The 26,011-nt window shown below is 40.2% G+C and overlaps 1 protein-coding gene across 12 annotated transcripts in view; it reads left to right on the top strand.

Annotated features, from left to right (window-relative positions):
- The window catches only part of NR3C2 (nuclear receptor subfamily 3 group C member 2), a 440,307-nt gene that overhangs the window by 302,463 nt on the left and 111,833 nt on the right, over window positions 1-26,011 (top strand). The gene's annotated exons all lie outside the window — the stretch shown is intronic.

Raw genomic sequence — 26,011 nt, forward strand, 5'->3', positions numbered from 1 at the left:
GCTAAAACATTTTAGGAGAAAAATATTTCTTAGAAAGAGTTAAAAACAAGTCTGTTATGTGGCTATGGTCATAGTGAAGTTTTCTTTTCTTTCTTTTATTTTTTAATTTTATTTTATTTTTAAACTTTACATAATTGAATTAGTTTTGCCAAACATCAAAATGAATCTGCCACAGGTATACATCAACTCTTGAGTTTGCTGAGATTTCAAGAACTGGGTGCATAAACAAAGCCAAAACAAAAATGAATGACATTTTGTACAAAACTGTAGCTAATAGTTTTCATTACCATGTGTGTTTAGAAATAAGACATATTTGTGCTGCCGTTAGCCAGATAGGAATATATTGCTAACTCTAGGAGTAAATGTAGTAAAAGAAGGCCTGTATGAAAAAAATGTTTAATGTTCTAGAAGTTCAGCAAAAGAGTGGAGGAGGTAAAGACTTGTAGCACAGAAGTATACAACATCCATGGATGGGAAGATTCAACATCCTGAAGGTGTCAGTTTCCTCTAAGTTAATTTATGAATATAACAGAAGTCTAACAAAAATACCACTTGGTGATTCTAAATTCTTAAAGAACAGCCAGCAAAATTCTGGAAATGGGGTATATAATGAGGACAACTAGCTCTGCCCCATAGTAAAGCATGTGACAGCTACAGAAATTAAAATGATCCGTGTATTTGTTTATTGATTGTCAGATCAGCAGAAAGTCAAGCAATGAATTCAAATAATGTGAGAAGTTTGTTTATAATAAAGTTGGCATTTCAGATCAGTGGGGAAAGGATAGATTAGTTGATAGGAATTATTGTGACAACTAGGAAACAAGAAAGTTAAATCCGAATTCTTATGATCCTCCAAGATAAATTCTGCTCTTTCAAAGATTTAAACTTTGAAATATAACACAGAAGTACTAAAGGATTTTTTTTAATATTCTGCAAGTGGAATATTATTTTATACTTTTTAATTATGAAATAAACCCAGAACCTATAAGAGAAAAGAATTGAGAAAATAAACCCTACTTATAAACCAAATGTCATCACAAAGACAAATAAAAAAAACTGGGGGGAAATACTTGCAGCTTATAGACAAAGGGTTTATTTCTCACGTAGATAAAGCACTTCTGTAATTTCATAAGATAAAGAAACCAACTCATTAGAAAAATGAGGCTGAATAAGAATATGAATAAAATATTCATAGGTAAAAGAATAATAAAAGAAATGCAGTTGGTTCTTGAAGCACATGAAAAGATTCTCAATCTAAACCCAGTAAGAGAAATGTAAATTTAAAACGTGAGATATAATTTCTTACAAATGGCAAAGAGAAAACATTTTTCTAATATATTGTTTGAGTATAGAAATAAAAGTGAAAATAAATGTTAATCTCGTGCATTTTAGGTGGAAGTAGAAATTTATATAACCCCTATGGAGAGCAATTTAGCTATTTCAATTAAATGTTAAAAAGTCACATATCCTTTGACTCACCAATTCCACTTTTAGGAATTTATCCTAAGTATGTTCTGGCAATGTAAGAAGTGATATGCATAATATGTCCAGCGTAGCCTTGTTAAATTTCAGGCATACACTAACTATTTATCTGTTCAAAATTGATTAAATAAATTTCAGAATACTCTTCAGACACTAATAACAATAAAGGGAGCTCTATATGGACTGATTATCAAAACTACTCGAGTGAAAAAATCAGGTTGCAAAATAGTATGATTTGTATATTACACGTAGTATATCTGCTTTCAAAAAAGAATACATATATATTGTATACCACATTTCTGGAATGATATACAAGAAGCCAGAAATGGTGGTTAGCTTAGTAGAAAGGAGCAGATAGCTGGGAGACAAGGATAGGAAGGAAAATTGTCACTGTCTATTCTTCTGCGCTTTTGAATTTTGCATTGGATTAATGTGTCTTTTGTGTATTCCAGTTACCTACTTAAAAGAAAGTAATCCAAAAAAGAAGCACATTTTTCTAGATTCCATAGATATGCGTTAGTATATGATATTTGTTTTTCTCCTTCTGACTTCTCTCTATATGACAGACTCTAGGTCCATCCACATCACAACAAATGACCCAATTTCATTCCTTTTTGTGGCTGAGTAATATCCTATTATAAATATGTACCAAGTCTTTTTTATCCGTTCATCTGTTGATGGACATTTAACTTGCTTCCATGTCCTGGCTTTAATAGTGCTGCAGTGAACGTCAGGGTACTTATGTCTTTTTGGTACAGATGAACCTATTTGCAGGGCAGGAATAGAGATGCAGATATGAATAACAGACGTGTGGACACAGGGAAAAGGGGAGGGTGGGACAAATTGGGAGATTAGGATTGACCTATATACATGATCTCCATATAGTCAAGGTCCATATAGTCAAGGCTATGGTCTTCCCAGTGGTCATGTATGTTTCTGAGAGCTGGACCATAAAGAAGGCAGAGTGCCAAAGAATTGATGCCTTCGAACTGTGGTGCTGGAGAAGACTCCTGAGAGTCCCTTGGACTGCAAGATCAAACCAGTCAATCTTAAAAGAAATCAACCCTGAATACTCATTGGAAAGACTGATGCTGAAGCTGAAGCTCCAGTATTTTGGTCACGTGATGCAAACAGTTGACTCATTGGAAAAGTCCCGGATGCTGTGAAAGATTAAGGACAGAAGAAGAAGAGGGCATCAGAGGATGAGATGGCTGGATGGCATTACTGATGCAATGGACATGAACTTGAGCAAACTTTGGGAGATGGTGAGAGAGAGGGCAGCCTGGCGTGCTATAGTCCATGGGATCGCAAGAGTCGGACACAACTGGGCGACTGAACAACAATAACATATACACTATTGTGTACGAAATAGGTAGCTAGTGGGAACATGTTGTATAGCACAGGAAGCTCAATTCAGTGCTCTGTGATGACACAGATGGGTAGGATGGCAAGGATGGTGGACGGGAGGCTCAGGAGGGAGGGGACATATGGATACATATAGCTGATTCACTCCACTGTACAGGATATCAATACAACATTGTAAAGCAGTTATATTCCAGTAAATAAAAGACAAAGAGACTTCATTCTCTGATGAATGAACCAACTGGCTGATGAGTTAGGCCTGGGGAGGAACGTGGCTACACGTAGAGCAGAGCAACCCTTGGGAATCAAGAGGAGGATGAGCTGTGGCCAACCAGAACTGCTCCTGTGAGAGCCTCCTGGGTGTCCTGACCTCAGTCAGAGCAGCCCATGCTGGTCCAGAGGGTAGGCTCTGGAGCCACAGTGCACGGTGAGACCCCTTGATCTGCCACTTCCTGGCCTGTAACCTCAAAGGCAGGCTGCCACCTTTCCATGCCCCTGTTTCCTTCAACTCTCCTTGATCAGCATACCTACCTCCCAGGCTGTAGTGAGAAGTAAATAAGTCAGTGTAGAGTGACCACTCAGTACATGTCTCTGGAGTGATCACTCACTGCACGTTCCATAGTACTTTTCACACATGATTTGAGGGACGTGACTGCCCCACATGTCGGTGATGTCCAGGGGAATTAAGAAACATGCCCCAAGATGCCACAGCCAGTGAAACGAAGATACATCTTGGATCTCTGGACTCCTGGTCTGAGTTTCTTCTCTCTTGTCTGACATCCAATCAATGCAAATGTGGTGCAAAAGATCACCTTCTGAAGCCTGTGAGTGAAAATCTGGCAAGATATCAGCAACTTAAAATCTAAGTGGCACCAGGGTACAGCTATGGGTCAGAAAATGAGTTTTAAGTGCACAAACTGCTGAAGTATGTGTATCCCTATGTAATTTTTGTATAACTATATAAATCTTATATATTATTATTTACATATTCTATATATGTATGCATATGGGGCTTCCCAGGTGGCGCTAGGGGTAAAGAACCCTCCTGCTGATGCAGGAGACATAAGAGATGCAGGTCAATCCCTGGGTCTGGAAGATTCCCTGGAGGAGGGCATGGAAACCCTCTCCAGTATTCTTGTCTGGAGAATCCCATGGACAGAGGAGCCTGGCAGGCTATGTAGTCCATAGGGTTGCAAAGTGAGTCAGACACAACTGAAGTGATTTAGCATGCGCTACATGTGTGTGTGTGTACACACACACACACACACACACACACTTTAGTATAAATACTGTATCATCACACTTTATATAAAGTACCATTACTGGGACTTCCCTGGTGGTCCAGTGGTTTAAACTTCGCCTTCCAATGCTGGGTGTGCAGGTTAGATCCCTGGTTGGGGAGCTAAGATCCTATATGCCTTGGGGCCAAAAAAACAAAATATAAAACTGAAGCAGTATTGTAACAAACTCAATAAAGACTTTAAAAATGGTCCACATCAAAAAAGTCTTTTAAAAAATACCATTACCATTGGTTACCATAAAATGCTATGAAATAGTGATACTTATAATCCATGTCTTATAGGGCTGTGTTAAGAATTAACTGAGTCCGTACATAACCTCTAGAACAGAGTTTCTGAATCTCTACTCTGTTGACATTTGAGGCCAGATAGATCTTTGTTGGGCTTCCCTGATACCTCCACCTGCAATGCAGGAGACCCCGGTTGGATTCCTGGGTTGAGAAGACCCCCTGAAGAAGGGATAGGCTACCCACTCCAGTATTCTTGGGCTTCCTTGGTGGCTCAGGTGGTAAAGAATTTGCTTTCAGTGCAGGGGACCCGGGTTCCATCCCTGGGTTGGGAAGATCCCCTGGAGGAGGACATGGCAGCCCACTCCAGTATTCTTGCCTGGAGAATTCCCAGGGACAGAGGAGTCTAGCAGGCTACAGTCCATGGGGTTGCAAAGAGTTGGACACAACTGAGTGACTTAGCACAGCACATCACAGATCTTTGTTGTGGGGCCCATCTGTGTGCTGTAGGATGTTTATCAGTATCCTTCATCACTACCTATTAGGTGCCAGTCCAGCTGTCCCTGCTCCCTCAGTGTGACAACCATAAACATTTCCAAACTTTGCTAATTATCCCCTGGGTGGCATTGGAATCCAGTGGTTTGCCAGTAGTAGTAAATAATTGTAAACTACTTAAGTGTGAGATAGTTCCTGCTAGAATACATGTTCCATCAGAAGGAGAATTTTGGTCTGTTTTGTCCATTGCTTTATCGCCAGTGACTAGAACAGTGCCTGGCACGAAGTAGGTGTTCAGTAGTTGTTTGTTGAGGGAATGCATGATTAACTGGCCCTTTTAAGGGTTCTGTATTGTGAGCCTTCTTCTAAGCCCTTTATATGTGTCAAACCTCACATAACGTTGTGTGATCATACTATTAATCTGCCCATTTTATTTTTAAATCGATTTCCATTGCAGTATAGTTGCTTTACAATGTCGAGTTAGTTTTTACAGTACAAGATGAATCCGCCATATGTATACACATCTCCCCTCCTTTTTGGACTTCCTAAGAAGTGAGTTCATGGAGGTTCACAGAAGTTGAAGAGCTGGCCCAAGGCCCCAGCCCAGGGAGTAGCAGCGCCAGAACTGAAATCTCTGTTCCTGGCACAAAAGCTCATCCCCAGCGTCACTCTTCTGCATGACACGGGTCCACTGTTTATAGACTGACATTTAAAAATAGGCCTGCCTATCTGTTAATGGCAGCTGTGGCAGCAGGCTCCTCACTTGTGTCCATGCTGGTCTCTGAGTGAGGCTTGGCCCAGTACACAGTTCAGGTTCACCTAACTTTGTTGTTGGTTTCTCTGTGTATGCAGGATAGGTTTTATGGATTTCGGTAAAACATTTTCCTAGAGAAAAAGCTACCTTGAATCCCGAGGTCATTGAAAGTCGTGAGTGGAAAATAGGTAGAGTGGAAATTAATATTCATAACAGTAGTACTTTCTTTAGGTTCAAGTTACAATATAACTCCTTCTGGTTCCTGGGTTAAATAATTAACTTGTATTAATTATCCAGTTGATGTAACATACATTGTCGTTTTTCTTTTATTACTTATTTAGAAGCCTTGCTTTCTGTTTCAATGTGGGCAAAAAGAAATGCAAACAATTTTATTATTTTAAAAGAGATAATACTATAAAATAGTAGTAAATAGATAAATAGATTAAAAAGTTTAATAGATAAATAATAAAATAGATTCAAAAGTTTAATCTTTTAGTATGAAGCAGTTTTTTAAATGAAATATGTGAATTAAATAAAAACCTATTATACATGTACCAATCCCACCCCTGTTTTCCTAGCAGAGCAGGCCTGCTGGGTCTCCCTTTATTCACCCTTCTTTCCTGTTACCTCTCTTGGGAGAAAAGGCAGGTGCAACCTCATATAATACTTGGAAGACATTTTCTTTAGTAGATGATCTTGACCTCAGGAACAAAATTTGTCATTCCCCTTCTAAAGACAGGGCTTCCCTGTGGCTCAGATGGTAAAGAATCTGCTTGCAATGCAGAAGACCGGGGTTCTATTCCTGGGTCAGAAAGATCCCCTGGGGAAGGGCGTGGCTACCCACTCCAGTACTCTTGCCTAGAGAATTCCATGGACAGAGGAGGCTGGTGGGCTACAGTTGATGGGGTCGCAAAGAGTCGGACACGATTGAGCGACTAACACTTTCTAACACACTTCTAAAGACATTGACAGTTCAAAATATCTCAGAATTTCTTTTTCCTGTATCCTATCCACTGGTTAGCGTATAATCCTAACCATGTCCCCAAACAGCCTCTCTGTTAGAAAGTGGAAGGAAGGAGGAGGAAAGAGTAGGTTTATATTTATCAGAAACCAAAGCCATTAAATGTGCCTCTTCCCCTTTCTCTGGATCCACTTCCTTCCTCTTATTACAAGCTCTATCCCTTTTCTTTAAAATCCTGCTGATGTATAACCAATAACATTATATTATATCTAATTGTTTTGCTCTCCTCCTCTGAATAAGTTTTGGGGTTATGGATAAAATAATTGCTTAATTAACTCTTCAAAAAAATAAAACCAAAACCAAATACCTTCTTTAAAAAAAAAATCCTGCTGATGTTTACGCGGCATGCAAAGGAGAATAGAACAGAAGATGCAAGAATATCACCAGAGACATGGAAAGGAAAATAACCGTTTTTCTGCCCCCACGCTGGGCCACACACTCTTCTATAACCCCTAAGAGTAGATCTAAAAAAGGTGTGGTTCTGGTTCCATGAGAAATTACTATTTTGCATAGACTCCTCCTAAGAAATCCATCACTTTGCTTTTACTGCTAGTGATCTAAAGAGGATGATTTATGTATGTGTTTTTGAGCTGCCCCTAAAATATATAAAGCACGGCATTAAGGCTCCGTGGCCCTCAGACCAGGAATGAATCCTTTGGGTGTTTCTAACTTGACTGTACTCTGGCTGTAGAAGATAGGATCTTGGAGGTTTTCCTGTCCCGGTCCTCCACTCACAGATGAGGAACTTGGAATCTAAGATGATATCATCAGAGACCTGAGAAATGCAACCTAAGGATTCTAATGCAGTTGTCTTTCCTCTTTTTCAAGCCACCACCCTGATTCATTTTTCATCATCTATGCTAAAGCCCAGTTTCATATTCCTTTAATGAAGACTCTAAAATATTCAAATCTTGCTTCCTGGAGCTTTAAAAATGTAAATTTCACAGATCATGGAATAGTCCCATTTCTGTTTTCAATTTACTTCCAAGGCTCCCTGCATCCATCATTTTACTTTGTTGAGCAGGAGCCTTTAAAGGGTTGCTGTCTCAGGTCCACCTTTTCCTCTTGGAATGGAGCATGTCATGTGAAAAGAGAAAAGACCCTCAGACACAGGGAGCAGTAGCAACAGCAGATCTCATGGTTGCTTTTTTGAAGGCTGGAAAGAAAGCAGCTAGGTGAGAAAGGGAGACATGAGGTTAATTCTGGAAACTATTCAAAGAAACAGATAGTCTTATATTCCTGATGAGAATGGAACCAGAGAGAGAGGAAAATATTTAAATTAAAATCCATCCACGTAATGCAATATTAATCAGGCAATAAAATTATGGTTATGAAAATTCATAACAAAATAGAATACTTTCTGCACAAAAGTAATAATGAAAAATGAGTATGCAAAATGATTTAGGTTCCTATTATGTGATTACAGCTCTATAGGAAAAGATTTGCATGAGTCAGGAGACTAGGAAGAAATGGAAGGATACGAAAAGCGCTTATATTTGTAAAGTAAAGTGACAGATAAGGTTTTTCTTGCCTCTTTTCTAGTTTATCAATCCTGATGAACATGTTCTGCAATAAAATGTTTTAAAAATAGCATTCACAATTTTGAACTAGAAAGGAGGGAAACAAGATTAATTGTGCTACTGAGCAGAAGAGGTAAAGAATTTGACGTACAGAGGGACAATCAGGAGGGAGGTAAAAAGGAGAGAGGGAAAAAAAAAATACCTAGAGGCATCTGTAATTCTTCGGCTGGGAAATGCTTTGAAAACTGAAAGGGAAAATGAGTGAAAAACAAAAGACCCAGAGAGCAAAGAATGACAGTGCTGTGACTGACGTGGGAAGTCCTGAGAGAGAGATCTTTTTACTTGAGGAAAATTGGCTTTATCTGCCAGCAGCTTCCTCCAACTAGCTCATCTGGTCACCTGCAAAATTCACACACAGTGAGGTCTGGGGAGAGAAATCACAGGATCAATGCCAGTGAGAGAGAAGGTTTAATATCTGAAATCCAATAAGAAAAACAATTTTTGTATCTTTAAGGGTCTCCTGAGGCCGGATAGGCAGTAGTCTGTAGAAGTTTAGAAAACCCAAGTGTACCGAGTTTGATGAAGAAATACCATTCCTTGGGTTTTTTTCCCCTTTCTGTTCCTCTTGCTTGTAAACAGTAAGAATTTCAATGGGACTTCTGAGCAGGAAAGTGGAGCGGAAAATGACACATTTCTATAAATCAGTGAAAGTATGGATTCTGAACCTTCATATATAAGTTAAGCCTTATTTATTGTCATAGTAATACAACTTGAACTAAACAACTGGTATTTTTACCTTGTGAAATTTCCAAAGGAGAGTTTAGGATCAGTTCTGAAACAGGCAGCATTTCAGAGTTTACTATATTTCTTCAACTCTAAGGCATTTTTTTTTCTTGTAGGTTTTTAACTGTTGTGGTTACAATTTGTAACCAATATGTACATTTAATTTTTATTAATTCCCTTCAAAACTCTAATTAAATTGGAATCTGAAAAAGAATAGACTTATGTATAACTAAATCACTTTGCTGTGTACTTGAAACTAGCACAACATTGGAAATCCAATATAAAATAAAAAATTTTTTAAAGGAAAGAAAAACATCAAAGCTAAGCAAAAGGAGGGGGGAATTAATGTCTTATTTTGTTACGGATAGTGTCTTAGAATGGAAGCAATACAGACATTCAATGTAAATGCTCTTCTCTCCTGAGAATATATATACTTGTAGATGCTCACGTGAGCCTTGTTGAGCTTACCCAAATAGGTTGCTTATTTTGGGTCTTTTTAAATATAAAATCCAGGGATGTTGGAAACCTTCCACTGGGTATACATGCGTGCTCAGTCACTTCCGTCACATCTGACTCTCTTGAGACTCCATGGACTATAGCCCGCTGTCCATGGGATTCTCCAAGCAAGAATACTGGCATGGGTTGCCACGTCCTTCTCCAGGGTATCTCCCCAACCCAGGAGCTTAGCCCTTGTCTCTTGTGTCTCCTGCATTGGCAGGTGGCTTCTCTACCATTAGTACCACTTGGGAAGCCCAGATGCCCATTTTTGCTTTCATTTCCTTTTTTCATTTGCAGTCTGTCCTGGTAGGTCATCATCCCAGTCATGCTTAACTGGCCAGTGGGCCTCAGCGCTTAACCTGTCTACCTTTGGGGTCCAGGGTATCTTACATTTGTGGTTTCAATAGGGCTGAGTCAGAACTGTCCTTCCGAGAAGCGTCTCAGAGGTTCAGGTCTCTGTAATCTGGTCTGCAGCAGCCCTACAGTCTACACACACTCACCCATATTTTCTGTAATACACAGTTGTTTTCCTAACTCTCTGGTAAAATAGTGGAGATTTTGTTTTGTTTAGGTTTTGTTCATGGTGTTTTATATTATTGTTATGCTCTTTCGAGTTACCTCAGATGATGGAGTTTTATTATAAAAATATTGCTAGTTTCACGTTTAGTCTTTGGGAAATATGAGGATGTCATTTAGGAGACAGTAGGTTTCCAGTTTTTAGAGCTTTTTCTCTTTGATTTTTTTCCCTTTTTTTACCAGCTTCTTTCTGCCACGCTCTCTCCTCCCTCCCTCGTTTGCTTCTTTTTATTTCACTACACCTGTTTCTACTTACTGCCTCCTCTCTGTCAGCGTCATTGTCACCTGAGTATCCTGGATTCAAAATTCCCCAAAGAAGGCCCGGCCAACTGGTTGGTCACCGTGCGGAACAGAGCTTCTCACTGGGTTGAGATGAAGACAAATGGCTGCCTTTGACTCTGCTGCCCCACCTTACCCAGCCCGGCATGGCCAGTTACAGGTCACTATGGTCCAAAGCATGACAACCTGTGACAAGGAGCCTTTTGATCCCATTTTTCAAAAAGGAACTGTTAAGTGTAGCTAGCGATCCAAGTACTGTGAATGCCATACAGACTCCCAGCCATTACAATGATCTCTTCATTGTGGAGCATCTCTTAAACCATAGCACGTTTTCCAACACCCTGAATTTATTCTGAGCTATCTGTATGTTTAGAAGTAAAAAGTGTCCATTTTTAGAAAACTGATGGACAAAAGGAAATAATAGCTTTGTATGCTTCTTGGAACAGAACTGCTAGGGCCTTATTTTGGAGTTTAAGATTTTTTGACATGGCTTTTTTGAAAACACACAAACCAAGACATAACACAAAAAGCATAAATAAAACAAATCTTAATTTTTTTTAATCATTCAATGTGTAAGATGGGTATTGTCTTATAGAATACCTCTGTAAATCTGAGCTATTCTCTGCCCCTAAATGCCAGGCTGTAGAATTTTGGGTGAGCTCTGGGCTCATGGGAGAGGTAATTTGGAAAGAGGGACAATCCACTTAAAACCAAGTGTCATAGGTTGTCTGCACTCAGTCATCTTAGAAAGAGCTGAACTATCATGCCAGGTAAAGTCCCACCTATTCTGTAGGTATCATCAACCTCACAGGCTCTGATTTCTCAAAGTTACAATCATTTATTTCATTTACTTTCAATTTACAGGTATGCACTTTAGGGAATATAACTTAGTCTTTTTTCTTGCATTGGAAAAATCTTAGAGACCAGTGATCTGAAACTTGTTCACTCTTGATAAATATCCTCTTCTCCCCTCTTCACCTATCTATATTCCAGTAAAGTCTCTGTTCTTACCTCTAAGATATACAGAAAGCCATTCAACTGCTTAATATGTAACTATTAGAAAACAATCCTTCATATCTTGTGATAAACCATAAAGGAAGAGAACATGAAAAAGAATGTATATATGTGTGTATAACTGAATCACTCTGTTACACAGCAGAAATTAACACAACACTGTCAATCAACTATACTTCAATAAATTAAAAAACAGAAATCAGACCCCTAGTCTTCAGGAATAAGTAAGTATGATATTTAATATCATAGATGATGATTTTTCTGGGACAGATAGCATACCTTTTAACAGCTAATGCAATTCTAACAGATTTTGAAAATATTTTTATTATCAAGTCATAAAATACATAATCATTACAGTGATTAATAAGGGAAAGGGAAAGTTGTTTGTATTAAATTGGGGGAATGAAGGTGGAAGAAGAGCCAAGACTTGCTAATTAAAAAATAATGATTTACATTTTGATGAAGAGACTCTTAAAACCTGAACTAGCAGAGCTAATAAAAAGTTTCTTCTGAAAGTGGTGCTTCATTATTTTGAAAAGGAGATCTGTCAATAACAGTGTAAAGCCAGTTGCTGAGTTAGGTCATGAAAACAAGAAACTCCAAAATATAATTGTTCTGTATTCCTCCTTCAAGGGTTTTATACAATATTTGTTTTGAGAGCATAATGATGTAAAGTATGTTTAATAGTGATGCAGATAAGCAGTTATTCTGCTATCACTTAATTATTTTTATATTAAAATTAATCTAGCCTATTATAGGAGGGGATCATAGTATTCAAAAAGTGTACCTCTGGGACTTCCCTGGCTCCAGTGGTTAAGGCTCCATACTCCCAGTGCACGGGGCACAGGTTCGATCCCTGGTCAGGGAACTAAGATCCCGCTTGCTACATGGCCAAAGCAAAGTGCATCTCTGATGAAGCCATCCATTGATTCTTCATCCAGCAAATATCCATTGCATGCCTCCTAAATTCCATATGTTCCCCCATGATGTTGCCAGTGTAGCTAGGTGAAGGCAGGCACCGGCCTTTTTTGAAAGGGCTAATCTCTAAGAAAGAGGAAACTTATTATGGGCCAGATAAACATTAGAAATGTACAGCACTGTACTTAAGAGCACCCTCTGTGTTGATGATAGCCTGCATCAGATCTTTCTCCTTGCTGTAGAGTAGTGTCAGCCTCCTGACTTCTATCTATCAGTTAAAGTAGTGGCATGTCAGGATGCCTTTCTCTGACTCTGTCCCTCAATATTTGGAGAGGAGGGCATTTATCCTGGTTGCATGCTGTGTGCATCAAAATGATCAAATGGTCCTATGGCACGAACTGATGCTTGTGTGGGATGTCATCTGGAAAGGAGCAGTTCTGCATCGTGAAATCAGAAGACCCACGCTTCTCCCTACCTGCAGACCACCTCCATTCTGACCTCAGCATCCATCCATAGACAACATTCTTCATTTGATGTTGGTGCTCTGAACTAGGACTATGAAAATCAACCCTTCCCATTCTTACCAAAAATTGAAGACAACTTGACTTAAAGTTTCTGGCCATCTTAGAGATTTTTAGGGCTTACCAGGAAGCTCCAGTGGTAAAGAATCAGCCTGCAGGAGATGCAAGAGATGCAGGTTTGATGCGTGAGTCTGGAAGATCCCCTGGGGAATGAAATGGCAACCCACTCCAGTATTCTTGCCTGGAGAATCCTATGGACAGGGGAGCATAGCAGGCTACAGTCCGTGGGGTTGCAAACAATCAGACACAACTGAACGCACAAACACAAGAGATTTTTAAATCATTTCTAGCCTGGGGATCATTGAGGCAGTTCTGGTTGGTGTCTTTGGAATGCGTGCCTTGTCTGTCTTTTGCATCTCTTGTCAGTCAGTCAGTTCAGTCGCTCAGTCATGTCCGACTCTTTGCAACCCCATGAATCGCAGCATGCCAGGCTTCCCTGTCCATCACCAACTCCCAGAGTTCACCCAAACTCATGTCCATCAAGTCAGTGATGTCATCCAGCCATCTCATCCTCTGTCGTCCCCTTCTCCTCCTGCCCCCAATCCCTCCCAGCATCAGAGTCTTTTCCAACGAGTCAACTCTTCGCATAAGGTGGCCAAAGTACTGGAGTTTCAGCTTTAGCATCAGTCCTTCCAATGAACCCCCAGGACTGATCTCCTTTAGGATGGACTGGTTGGTTCTCCTTGCAATCCAAATAGGAAAAGGAGTATGTCAAGGCTGTATATTGTCACCTTGCTTAATTAACTTATATGCAGAGTACATCATGAGAAACGCTGGACTGGAAGAAACACAAGCTGAAACCAAGACTGCCAGGAGAAATATCAATAGCCTCAGATATGTAGATGACACCACCCTTATGGCAGAAAGTGAAGAGGAACTAAAAAGCCTCTTGATGAAAGTGAAAGAGGAGAGTGAAAAAGTTGGCTTAAAGCTCAACATTCAGAAAACTAAGATCATGGCATCCAGTCCCATGGGAAATAGATGGGTAAACAGTGGAAACAGTGTCAGAATAAATAAAAAATAAACAGTGTTTATTTTGGGGGGCTCCAAAATCACTGCAGATGGTGATTGCAGCCATGAAATTAAAAGACGCTTACTCCTTGGAAGGAAAGTTATGACCAACCTAGATAGCACATTAAAAAGCAGAGACATTACTTTGCCAACAAAGGTCCGTCTGGTCAAGGCTATGGTTTTTCCTGTGGTCATGTATGGATGTGAGAGTTGGACTGTGAAGAAAGCTGAGCGCTGAAGAACTGATGTATCTCTTGTAACAGACGCTAAGAAACACCTGTAAAGATAGGCTGTGACTCTTGGGAGCCATTTGGTGCCAGCCGACCTCCTGACATCTCCTTTCAGTTCTTGACCCACCCCAACACCTCTCTGTGCCTCTGGAAACTCTTCAAAACTCACTTCAGTACCACCAGAGAAACTGAGAGACACCTTGATGAGGAATTTTGTAAAATTTTTATAATTGAAGATTTCTTTCAACACAGTTTACTTAGTCTATCAATCCTTAGAGCAAGCCGTTCTTCATTCTAAAATTAGACTAATTCACCAGTGAAACTTCCAACAGTTACATCTTCATTTGCCATGTAAGTGACAGGAGTTTCATGTTAATTACTTAGAAACATTTGCATATGTTAATTAGCTCAGTTTTTACATTTTTAAAGCCAAAATTTAAATCCCATAAAGTAAAAACACTTTTACATTTGTAAATACTCATATTTTTAGACAAAGTTGAGTCAGATGAGAAATTTTAGGCCAGTTTCTAAAGGTGACTTGTAAGAATGATGGGAATTAGGAGGACTGTACAATTAGCTGTCTTGTGGGGCTGCTGTTCCTCAGTTCTCACTGCCTCTCCAACTCATCTTCAAATCTTTGTTTTATTTTTTAAAAATTATTTTATTGAAGTATAGTTGATCTGCAGTGTTGTGTTTCTGCCGTATAGCAAAGTGATTCAGTTATATACATATATACATTGTTGCATATTCTTTTTCATTATGATTTGTCACAGGAGATTGAGTATACTTTGTGTGTGTGTGTGTGCGTGTGCGCGCGCACTCAGTCACACCCAACTCTTTATGACCCTATGGGCTGTAACCCACCAGGCCCCTCAGTCCATGGGATTCTCCAGGCAAGAATACTGGAGTGGATTGCCATGCCCTTCCCCAGAGGATCTTCCTGACCCAGAGATCGAACCTGTGTCCCTTGCGTCTCCTGCATTGGCAGGCGGCTTCTTTACCTGGGAAGCTAAGGTGGCACTCGTGGTAAAGAACCCAGCTGCCAGTGCAGGAGACATAAGAGATATGGGTTCAATCCCTGGATCGGGAAGATACCCTGTAGGAGGGCATGACAACCCACTGCAGTATTCTTGGCCTGGAGAATCCCATGGAGAGAGGAGCCTGGTGGGCTACAGTCCAGGGGATCACAAAGAGTTGGACACGACTGAAGCACCTGAGCACAGCACACACGCTGAGTATAGTTCCCTGTGCTATCCAGTAGGACCTTGTTGTTTTTCTGTTCTATATATAATAGTTTGCGTCTGTTAACCCCAAAGTCTTGATCCTTCCCTCCCCAACTACCGCCTGCCCCTTGGCAACCACAAGTCTATTTTCTGTGTCTATGAGTCTGTTTCTGTTTTAGAGGTAAGTTCATTTGTGCCATATTTTAGATTCTGTGTATAAGTGATATTGTATGGTATTTGTCTTTTTCTGACTTACTTCACTTAGTATGATAATCTGTAGGTCTATCCATGTTGCTACAAATGGCATTATTTCATTCTCTTTATGGCAGAGTAATATTCCATTGTATATATGTGTGTGTGTGTGTGTGCATGTGTATGTGTGTGTACCGCATCTCCTTCATCTATTCTTGTGTCAGATATTCAGGTTGCTTCCATGTCTTGACTACTGTAGACAGTGCTGCTATGAACATAAATGTGCATGCATTTTTTTGAATTAGAGTTTTGGTTTAGATGGACCCAATCCCAGGAATGGCATTGCTGGATCATATGGCAACTGTTTTTAATTTTTTGAGAAAACTCCATACTGTTTCCACAGTGGCTGCACCAACGCACAGTCCCCCCAACAGTGTAAGAGGGTTCCCTTTTCTCTGCACCCTCTCTAGCCCGTCAAGTCCTTGTTGTAAACACACTCAGCCATGCCCTGTGCCTGGAGACTCTCATGTGGTAAATCTAGATGGAGCAGAGGCAACATCTTTCCTTTATAAAACTCTAGACAGTGCACATCATCTCACCGGAGCTGAGAACGACTATTCGAGAGCTTGCTATAACATTGGGAGCATTTTTCTTAGGATAAGAAAACCCTTCAATTGGTTTCATTTTTTAAACCCTTTATTTTTTTTTTCCTATTTAATGTTATTTCTATTTTTCTCAAGTAAATCTGGTAAATATTTCCTCACCAGGAGAAGGCCCCTAAAAATATCTTAAGTTAGTATATTTGAATTTTCTTGCAAAAAAAAAAAAAAACTTACAAAGGGCCATGTTAGCTTTTAGTCCACTAACTTGACTAGTTTTATGTCTTACCAAGCAGTAACTTTAAACATATTTGATAAGCTGCACATTTAAATGCTGCACATCCCTGGGGCAGATTGTTCAGAACTCAAAGATGAAGGTAGGTTCCTTATCCCCAGAGAGTTGTGTGTGTGCTCAGTTGCTCAGTTGTGTGTGACCCCATCGACTGTAGCTCACCAGGCTCCTCTGTCCATGGAATTTTCCAGGCAAGAATACTGAAGCGGGTTGCCATTTCCTATTCCAGCAGATCTTCCCAAGCCAGGGATTGAACCCTCGTCTCTTGTGTCTCTGGCATAGGCAGGCAGATTCTTCACCATTATCACCACCTGGGAAGCCCTCCCCCGCACCACCCCCAGAGAGAAAGTTACTGAAACAGTGATTCTGACTTTCCATATTGGGGAGACATAAGTGAGGTAAGAAAGAGAAGGTGGGAATAATCCCAGGAAGGAAATAGAGGGGGGAAGAGCGGTCCCTGGTGAGGTTTATGATTTGTTACAAGAGAAGAAACAAATTTAGAAATGCCACCCCGTGTCGCCACACTTCTGCTTATGTGCTCCCACCTGGGCACACCCTCGACGTGTGCAGACATCTGTATCCGTTGTGGAGAGGCAGGAGAGGAGAGAAGGAAGCTGGGTGGCAGCTCATCCCCCGCATGCATAGTTCTCAGGCCCCACCATGGTGGTCTTCTCTCACGCTTATGGGCAGTGGGTTAGAAGGGAACCCCTGTGTATCTGGTGTCTTCTGAGCCCTCAGGAGAGTCTCTGCCCAACGTTTGTTCTTCACAGTAAGTAACCTCTTGACCCACGTCCCTGTCTTTACTCGGTAGAGTTAGTTTGGGCCACATCATTAAACTTTTTCAGATAATATTAGTGATGGCACTATTGTTGGCTTTCCAGCTGTTTTGTGGTTAAAGAAATGTTCTTATCAGGCTCAGGATATGATATAAAAGCTTTATTGCAATACTCTTATTGCAAGACTTGTATTGCAATTGAAAACAGGTTCAAAATAAAAGTTAAAAGAGCTTAGCTTTACTTGATTCATTTACTCTAAGGCTCACTAACCGCTGTGTTCCCAAACAGGCTTTCTTTTCCAGTAGATCGATTTTTTTCAATATATTTGACTTATTTAAAAAGAAAGAAATCTACATCTCCTCAGGCTATTTGAAATTCAGAAGTAACGAGATCCTGTGACTCCTCATAAAGCAGTGTGCACAATGCTGATTTGCCTCGACTCCCCCCGACACGCATCCCTCTCTGCTGCTACCGGCTCCCCTGCTCTTTGGAAGGTTCTGAGCCACTTCTGGGCATCGTCCTGTGTGACTCGTCCTGCCACCTGCTCTGCTGTGCCCACCCATGGTCAGTGACTTCTCCACCCTGACTCCTCTTTCTGGTTCAGTGCTGTGGACAGTTTCTGCCAACTCCCTCTTGGTGGTTTTTTCAGCTCCCTTTTTCAGGCCTAACAAAGGCCTCTCATTTGCACCAAACATAGGAAGGCTAAGAGAGTTTTCCCTTGCTGCTGTGGCAAAGCAACGCAAGCTTAAAATAAGGCAAATTTGTTACCTGACAGTTCTGAAGGTCAGAGGTCCAAAATGGGTCACATTGAGTGAAAATCACTGTGTCAGCGGCCAGTGTTCCTTGGTGGAGGCTCAAGGAGAGAATTCGCATCCTTGCCTCTTCGAGCTTCTGGAGGCTGTCCTCAAAGCCGTATCATGTGCATTCTGCCTCTGCTTCTGTTGTCACATCTCTGCCTGTCCTCCCTCCATCTCTCACTTAAAAGGACCCTTGTGATTATATTCGGCCCATGTCAACAATTCAGAGTAATTACTTTATCTTAAAATCCTTAGTTCAGTTAAGCCTGCAGGGTCCTTTTGCCTGTAAGGTTACATGTTCATAGGTTCTGGGGATGAGGACGTGAACATCTTTGGGAGACTTTTATTTTGCCCATCACCTATGTTATGGTCTATGTCCAACAAAACTCTGGAATTTTTTATTTTTATTGAAGTGTATTTGACTTACAATATTATGTTAGTTTCAAGTGTACAGCTAAGAGATTCGGCTATATGTACTCTTTTCTAGATTCTAACCATCATAGGTAAGATATATATTACAAGATACTGACTATAGTTCCCTGTGCTATACAGTAAATCTTTGTTGTTTGTCTATTTTGGGTATAGTTGTGTGTATCAGTTAATCCCATCCCCCTAGTTTATTCCTCCCTCTGCCCATTTCTCTTTGGTAACCAGAAGTTTGTTTTCTATCCTTGTGAGTCTATTTCTGTTTTGCATATACATTTGTTTATATTACTGGGCTTTCCTGGTGGCTCAGAGGGTAAAGCGTCTGCCTACAATGCGGGAGACCCAGGTTCGATCCCTGGGTTGGGAAGATCCCCTGGAGAAGGAAATGGCAACCCACTCCAGTATTCATGCCTGGAAAATCTCATGGACTGAGAAGCCTGGTAGGCTACAGTCCACGGAGTCGCAAAGAGTCGGACACAACTGAGCGACTTCACTTTGTTTATATTAGTTTTTAGATTCCACATATAAGTAACACCATATAATATTTGTCTTTCTCTATCTGACTGCACTCAGTATGATGATCTCTGGGTCTCCCCATGTTGCTGAAAATGGCATTATTTCACTCCTTTTTATGGCCCAGTAATATTCCACTGCATACATGTACCACATCCTCTTCATGCATTGATCTGTCTCTGGAAGCTCAAGTTGCGTCCCTGTCTTGGTAAGCAGTGCTACTATGCACATTGAGGTGTAGGTGTCTTTTTGAATTAGAGTTTCTGTATTTTCCAGATATGTGCCCATCACTCTGGGATTTTTGCATGCCTTGCTGATTTTGGGCCTCTACATACTCACCCACCTCATCCCTGCCTCTTCTTACTCCCTGACACTCCCCTTCCTTGTTGAAAAGCCACTCGCATCACTGGTTCACAACCTTCTGGTTGTGCCTTTGTCTGCACAGTTCTTACATGGCCTGCATATCCCTCCCTTGTGCTGATCAGTCCCTGTTACCCATTCCAGACTGAACTCAAAAAATTCATCACTTCCACCTCTACTTAAATTGTACCCTGCACAGTTCTAAGATGTTATGTATGTATATACATTTGCTTTTCAATGTTTATTTATATTCATTTATTTGACTGTGCCGGGTCTTAGTTGCAGCACTAGGGTTCTTTAGTTGTGGCATGTGGGGTCTAGTTCCCTAACCAGGAATTGAACCCAGGCCTGGGAGCATGGAGTCTTAGCCACTGGACTGCCAGGGAAGCCCTGTACGTATATACTGTATTAACATGTCTCCTGTAAAGCTTTTTATGACTTGTTAAGGTCACATTCATTAATGCCTCCTCTGTGCTTCCAAAGTTTCTATTGTAACACTTCATATATTTTATTGTACTTATTGTTTATAGGTATTTCTTGCCAAATAGTCTTTGAGTTTCTCAGGAACAGAGTTATCCTTTTGTTTTCATATCCAGGGCATTTAGCATGTAGATTCTTAATAAATGCTTATTGAATGAATGAATGAATACATGAGTAGGAAGTCAAACCTTGTTCATACATTCAGTTCAGTTCATTTGCTCAGTCATGTCCAACTGTTTGTGACCCCATGGACTGCAGCTCACCAGGTCTCCCTGTCCATCACCAACTCCCAGAGTTCACTCAAACTCATGTCCATTGAGTCGGTGATGCCATCCAACCATCTCACCTCTGTCATCCCCTTCTCCTCCCACCTTCAATCTTTCCCAGCATCAGGGTCTTTTCAAATGAGTCAGTTCTTCACATCAGGTGGCCATACATTAGTAAGCTGAATTTAGAAAAAAAAAAAAAACAAAAACCCTTGTTTGGTTATACTATTATTAAAGGCACAGTGGATTTCATTTTAAAACAAACTTATGACTATAACAAAGATTCCAAGGATGGTATTTTAAGAAAGTTCTGTATAAATACTATTTTTCCATTTTTGTACCAGGAAGGTGCAGTTTACATCTTGAGCTTATATTGACTTATATACCTTAACTCGGCAACTTCTTAAATAAGAAAAAGTCTTGGCAAATCTCTTCATTCCCTGATGAGAATTTTAAAGTGATGTCTTGATTATTCTCGTTGAACCACAGTTTTTGTCATGAGCATGGGAGGGTGGCATTTGGGCACAGCTGTTGTTGTTGTTAAGGTGGGCATTCTAGCTCTGATCCAATAGTTCATAGTGACATATTAAATTCAAAGTCAAGGCGAGGTAGGATGAAAAAGCTAGGGTAAAAGAGCTAGAGGACTGAGCCTCCAAAATAAATGAAAACACAAGAATGAGAAGGAATGGAAAGAAGAGAAGACAAAAAAAAAGAGTGAGGCAAACCCAAGAAGAGTAGGTTAAGACAAAGATTTGACTGAGGAGGTTAGTGGAGTATATTCCAAGGATCATTAACTGAATCAGTGGAATGAATTCAAGTGTAATACAAGGTCAGCATCAGGGCGAAGTGCTGGTTTCAGAAGAGAAGAATTTGTCTCCCCAAGAACTTAGCCAAGATTAACAGAAATGCTTCACCCATATTTGAAGGGCCAGTTGAATAAAGTGGAAATGAGCAATGCTGTGTCCATGGCCATAAATACAGAGACAGTCTTTCAACCCCGCTTCTGGGAAATAAGTCTATCATCTAAAGAAAGACAGTGTTATCAGGGAGGATTCATAAGACCTTCATTCTTGAGATAGATGTGTGTGTGCTAAGTTGCTTCAGTCATGTTTGACTCTCTGTGACCCTGTAGCCTGCCAGGCTCCTCTGTCCATGGGATTCTCCAGGCAAGAATACTGGAGTGGGTTGCCATGCCCTCCTCCTGAGAAAGAGGAGTGCCTACATAACTGAACGGCATGAAACTTCACAGGTGATTGAAGACACTCTTGGCAGGCCATACCTAAAAATCCCTTTACACTGTAGTCGTGTTTAATTCTGCACTTAAGTTGGTGGGTACAGGGCTACCATTCCTGGGTAACATGCAACTGGAAAAGGTGCAACTTCCAAGATGAGAAACAAGCTGTAAACCTGGGGATGTGGACCTTTTTCCCTCCAGGTGGTATCAGCAGGAAGTCATCCATGGGGAACAGTGCCAGCCACACAGCTGAAGGAAGACTGTTTGGGGAGGGCGTTTCATTCCAGGAACACATATTCTTTTTAATGGATGGTTAGTAAGGATACCTATTGTAGGAAGCCCAGCTTGAACTTTAATGTAAGAATGTCGAAATCGCTGAGCCATTACTCATTTATTTTTTGAATGAGTGCAATAACATACAGGTTGTGTGCTTGTCAGTCAGTGGACACACGCAAGTGGTGTGGCCATGCCTGTGAATCCTAAACCCGTTGGCTGTGATTACATCAGACTGCAGGAACCTCTCTGGCGTGCTGTAGCTGGGTGCCTGTATTGCTTGTAAATTACGTTTGTAGTTTAAAAGTGTGGCGCTGATCCTAAAATTTGTATTTCTAAGAAACTAAATGTAATTTTAACCATATGGATAGGTTCTCATCTTTTACAAACCCCATAACCTATATCAGAAATTTTATGCAGAATTTACCTCTGTAAAGTGTAAGGGGAAAACTTGAGTGCTCCATTCAAAGGGAATGGCCAGCTATCTGTTTCAGCTATTTGTTGTTATAGGGGAGATCAGGCAGATATGGCAAGTTTCCTTTCTTTTTGAGATACCAGAAATACAAACTTTTGTGCAAAATATGCCAAATTCTGTATTAGTTTTGCCAAACATCAAAACGAATCCACCACATACAACTAATACAGTGTTTCAGGTTTAAAAATAAAATAAAATTAAATTAAAAATTAAAAAAAAAAAGTCACAAAAGGAGGTACTGGGAACTTGCTGATCACTCTACCACCAAAGTGAATATTTACTGTTCCTCAGCATTTCTCTATCAAAGTCAGCCCAAGGAAAGGACCAAAGTCAACTTTTATTCTTCTTATTTTGTTTCCTATAGTACAATATGTTCATTATATTAATTTTAAATATTGCTAAATTTGGAGATGAAATAAAAGACAAATGTAAATTAAAAAAAACTATGCCAAATTCTGAAAGATAAAAAGGAGTTTTGAAATTAACTTCAGCTCACTTTCTGGTTTATGACTTCTGCTAGCAAGGAAACTAACATGCAGAGTGTAATGAATTAGCATGCTTCTCATCTCAGCGCTCACTTGATTGTTTTTGGTTTTGTTTTTTTTTAATATAGTCTAGGGATTTAATTATCTTTCTAGCTTACTGTTCTTGTTTTTATCAATTTCCTTAGTGCAGACCAGTGGTTTTCAATCAGGGGCAATTATACCCCCGGGGGGATATTTGGAAAAGTCGGAAAATATTTTTGGTTGTCACAATTTGCAGTGGGAGGATGCTGCTGGCATCTAGGGATTAGAGGGCCTGGCATGCAGCTAAATATTCTATATTTGCACAAGACAGAACCTAACAACAAAGAATTATGTGGTCCATAGTATGCATAGTCATGAGGTTGAGAACTCTGATATAGGCTGTATTTTTATCCCTGTTTATCCTTCCCTTCCTCCCTCCCTTCTGTATTTCTTCTAAAGAATCTTTTCGCAGATTCTGTTTTTCCGTCTTTCTCTAATCTTATTCAGGTTGGTAGTTCTCATTTTCAGAATGCAGAAATACACTCACATGGGAGTATTTAAAAATGAAGAGTCCCAGCCCCAACTTGTAGGCATGCTGACATGCAGATCTGGGATGGCTCAAGATTTTGCACCTTGAGAAAGCGCCCAGGTGATTCTAAGAAAGACCGTCCTTGGACCATAGAGAAGTAGTAAGATAATCTTTGTTTTCATAATCTCTGGCCCTACTCTTTTCTTCATTTTTTTAAATCCTTTAGTAGTTGAAGTTCTCAATTACACCCTGTTGCTTTGATTAAGCCCTTAAGATATACATAGCTTTTAACACTTCAACTTTGGGAAATAAGTAAATTTAAATGTGTTTATTGATAAAGAGTTGAAAGTATAATTTATTTGGCTTCTCAGTAGTATAGAATCTTCCCACCAATGCAGGAGATGCAGGTTCGATCCCTGAGTTGGGAAGATCCCGTGGAGAAGGAAATGGCAACCTGCTCCAGTATTCTTGCCTGCACAATTCCATGGGCAGAGGAGCCTGGCAGGCTCCAGAGTCAGACAGGACTTAGTACACACACATGCATAATCATATTTGGTCCTTACAAGTTATCCAAGTAGTTAGGTAATATATCTTAGAGTTTTTCCCCAAATTTCTAATCTCTTCCCTATTTTTGTCTAATACCATATGTTTTCCCCGTAAGATGCTCATTGATAGTGGTTCCCTAAAAATTTGTTTGGGGACTTCGCTGGTAGTCCAGTGGTTAGGAATTTGCTTTGTAATGCAGGGGATGCAGTTTCAATCCCTGGTCAGGGAACTAAGATCCCACATGGTGGGGAGCAACTAAGCCCCCATATGAGACAACTACTGAACTCCATGTGCTCTGGAGCCTACATGTCATAACTAGAGTCCATGCACCACAAGGAAAGATCCTGCACGCATCAGCTCAGACCAACGCAGCAGATTAGGAAGATCCCCTGGGGAAGGAAATGGCAACCCACTCCAGTATTCTTGCCTGGGAAATCCTATGGACAGAGGAGTCTGGTGGGCTACAGTCCTTGGGGGTGCAAAAGAGTTGGACACAACTTAGCAACTAAACAACAACAACAAAAATAAATATTTTAAAAATAAAATTAAAAAAATATTTTTAAACACGAACTAGTCAAAGCATGGACATTATGGCTGAAAATGTTGAAAATAGTTCATGTTAGTGACTTCTTAACCTCACTTATGCATACAAAATGTTACAAAAGATTGACTCCCAGGAAGAATTAGTTTATTCTATGTGCTTTTTCCATGAAGGCAAAAATGGTGAGGGCAGTTGTAAGTTCCGTAAGAGCTTTTCCTCTAAATCCTGATTGGCATTTAGGAAGACTGCATGTTTATGTCCCTGTAGGTCTCTTCCTTCAGAGGCTTCGACTCATGTCTGACATTCTATGTGTTTTAATGTATTGAATTCAAATCACAGGGCTTTGATAGTCAGGAATTCAATGTCTTCTTGAAATTTACAGCTAGAATGATACATGGCAATGACTGGGTCATTCATTAAGGACCGTCCTCTGGTATGTGATTCATTATTGTTCTTGTTTAGTCACATGCCCAGTGGCATAGGAATAGTCAAATAGGAGAATATTAAGTTAGAAACTTATCCAAGTGCATATGAATTTTAAATATAATAAATATGACTCTATAATATATGGGATAAAGTGCACTTTATTCAATTACTGGCCATCTGGAAAAAATAAATTATATCATATTTAATACTGTACAATAAATAAATCATACATTTTAAAAACTAAATGCCAAAAAAAAAGTCTAATAGTAGAACATTTGAGATATATGTTTAACTATGAGAACAGAAGATAATTTAAGAACATTGTGAGGAAACACAGACACGAAGAACAGACTTTTGGACTCAGAGAAGAGGAGGGTGGGATGGTTTGAGAGAATAGCATTGAACATTCCATGTGTATATTACCATATGTAAAATAGACAGCCAGTGTGAGTTCGACGCATGAAACAGGGCACCCAAAGCAGTGCTCTGGGACAACATAGAGAGATTGGGTGGAGAGGGAGGTGCCGGGGGTTCAGTATGGGGGGACACATGTATACCTATGGTCAATTCATGTTGCTGCTGCTGCTACGTCACTTCAGTTGTGTCCAACTCGGTGCGACCCCATAGACAAAAACCATCACAATATTGTAATTATCCTCCAATTAAAATAAATTAATTAATTTTAAAAAACATTGTGAAGCCCAGAGTCCATAAAGAGAAGTATCAACAGATTTGAGTACATACAAATTAAAACTTTCCATCAAAATTCAAAAAATAGGCTGGGAGAAAATATTTTCTATATATGACAAAGCTTATTATAAAAGAAAACGGCTGAATAAATCACATTTTAAAACTTAACATTATACAGCTTCTTAAAAAAATGTTATGAGATCTGTACATATTAACCTAGAAAATGGCCATATCTTTTAAGAAGGAAAAAATGTGATTTCTGTCAAGATGAAGGCAGGAGTAGAGCTTTCAGATCTAGAGCACAGCTTTTTGTTATTGCTGTTGTTTGTGGCGAAGTCATCTCTGACTCTGTGAACCCGTGGACGGTAGCCCGCCAGGCTCCTGTATCCATGGGGATTTCCAGGCAAGAATACTGGAGTGGATTACCATTTCCTTCTCCTGGGGATCTTTCCCCACAGGGATCGAACCCACGTCTCCTTCGTTGGCAAGCTATCCTTTACCCCTGGGAAAGCCCATAGGCTTGTGTCATCTTTGGCAATTGCAGAAGTGAAAAGTCATTATGGGGGTTAAAAACTGCGTTTTACCTAATATGTGACTTAGAACCACATCATCCATTTGAAAATCTTAGCATAAAACTGGCCTTAACCCAAGTCAGCAGTGAAGAACTGACTGCTGGTCAAGGCATCTGCTCGGGGTGACAGCCGTGGGCCACCCTGTGACTCCAGAAGAGGATGTTCTAACACTAGCAAAGCCATCAATGAAATCCCTCAATGGCAGCATCCATTCTCCAGAGCTACGTATGGGGCGCTGACATCACA

The sequence above is a fragment of the Bubalus kerabau genome, chromosome 16 (genome assembly GCF_029407905.1).
Source record: "Bubalus kerabau isolate K-KA32 ecotype Philippines breed swamp buffalo chromosome 16, PCC_UOA_SB_1v2, whole genome shotgun sequence".
In the NCBI taxonomy this organism is placed as follows: domain Eukaryota; kingdom Metazoa; phylum Chordata; class Mammalia; order Artiodactyla; family Bovidae; genus Bubalus; species Bubalus kerabau.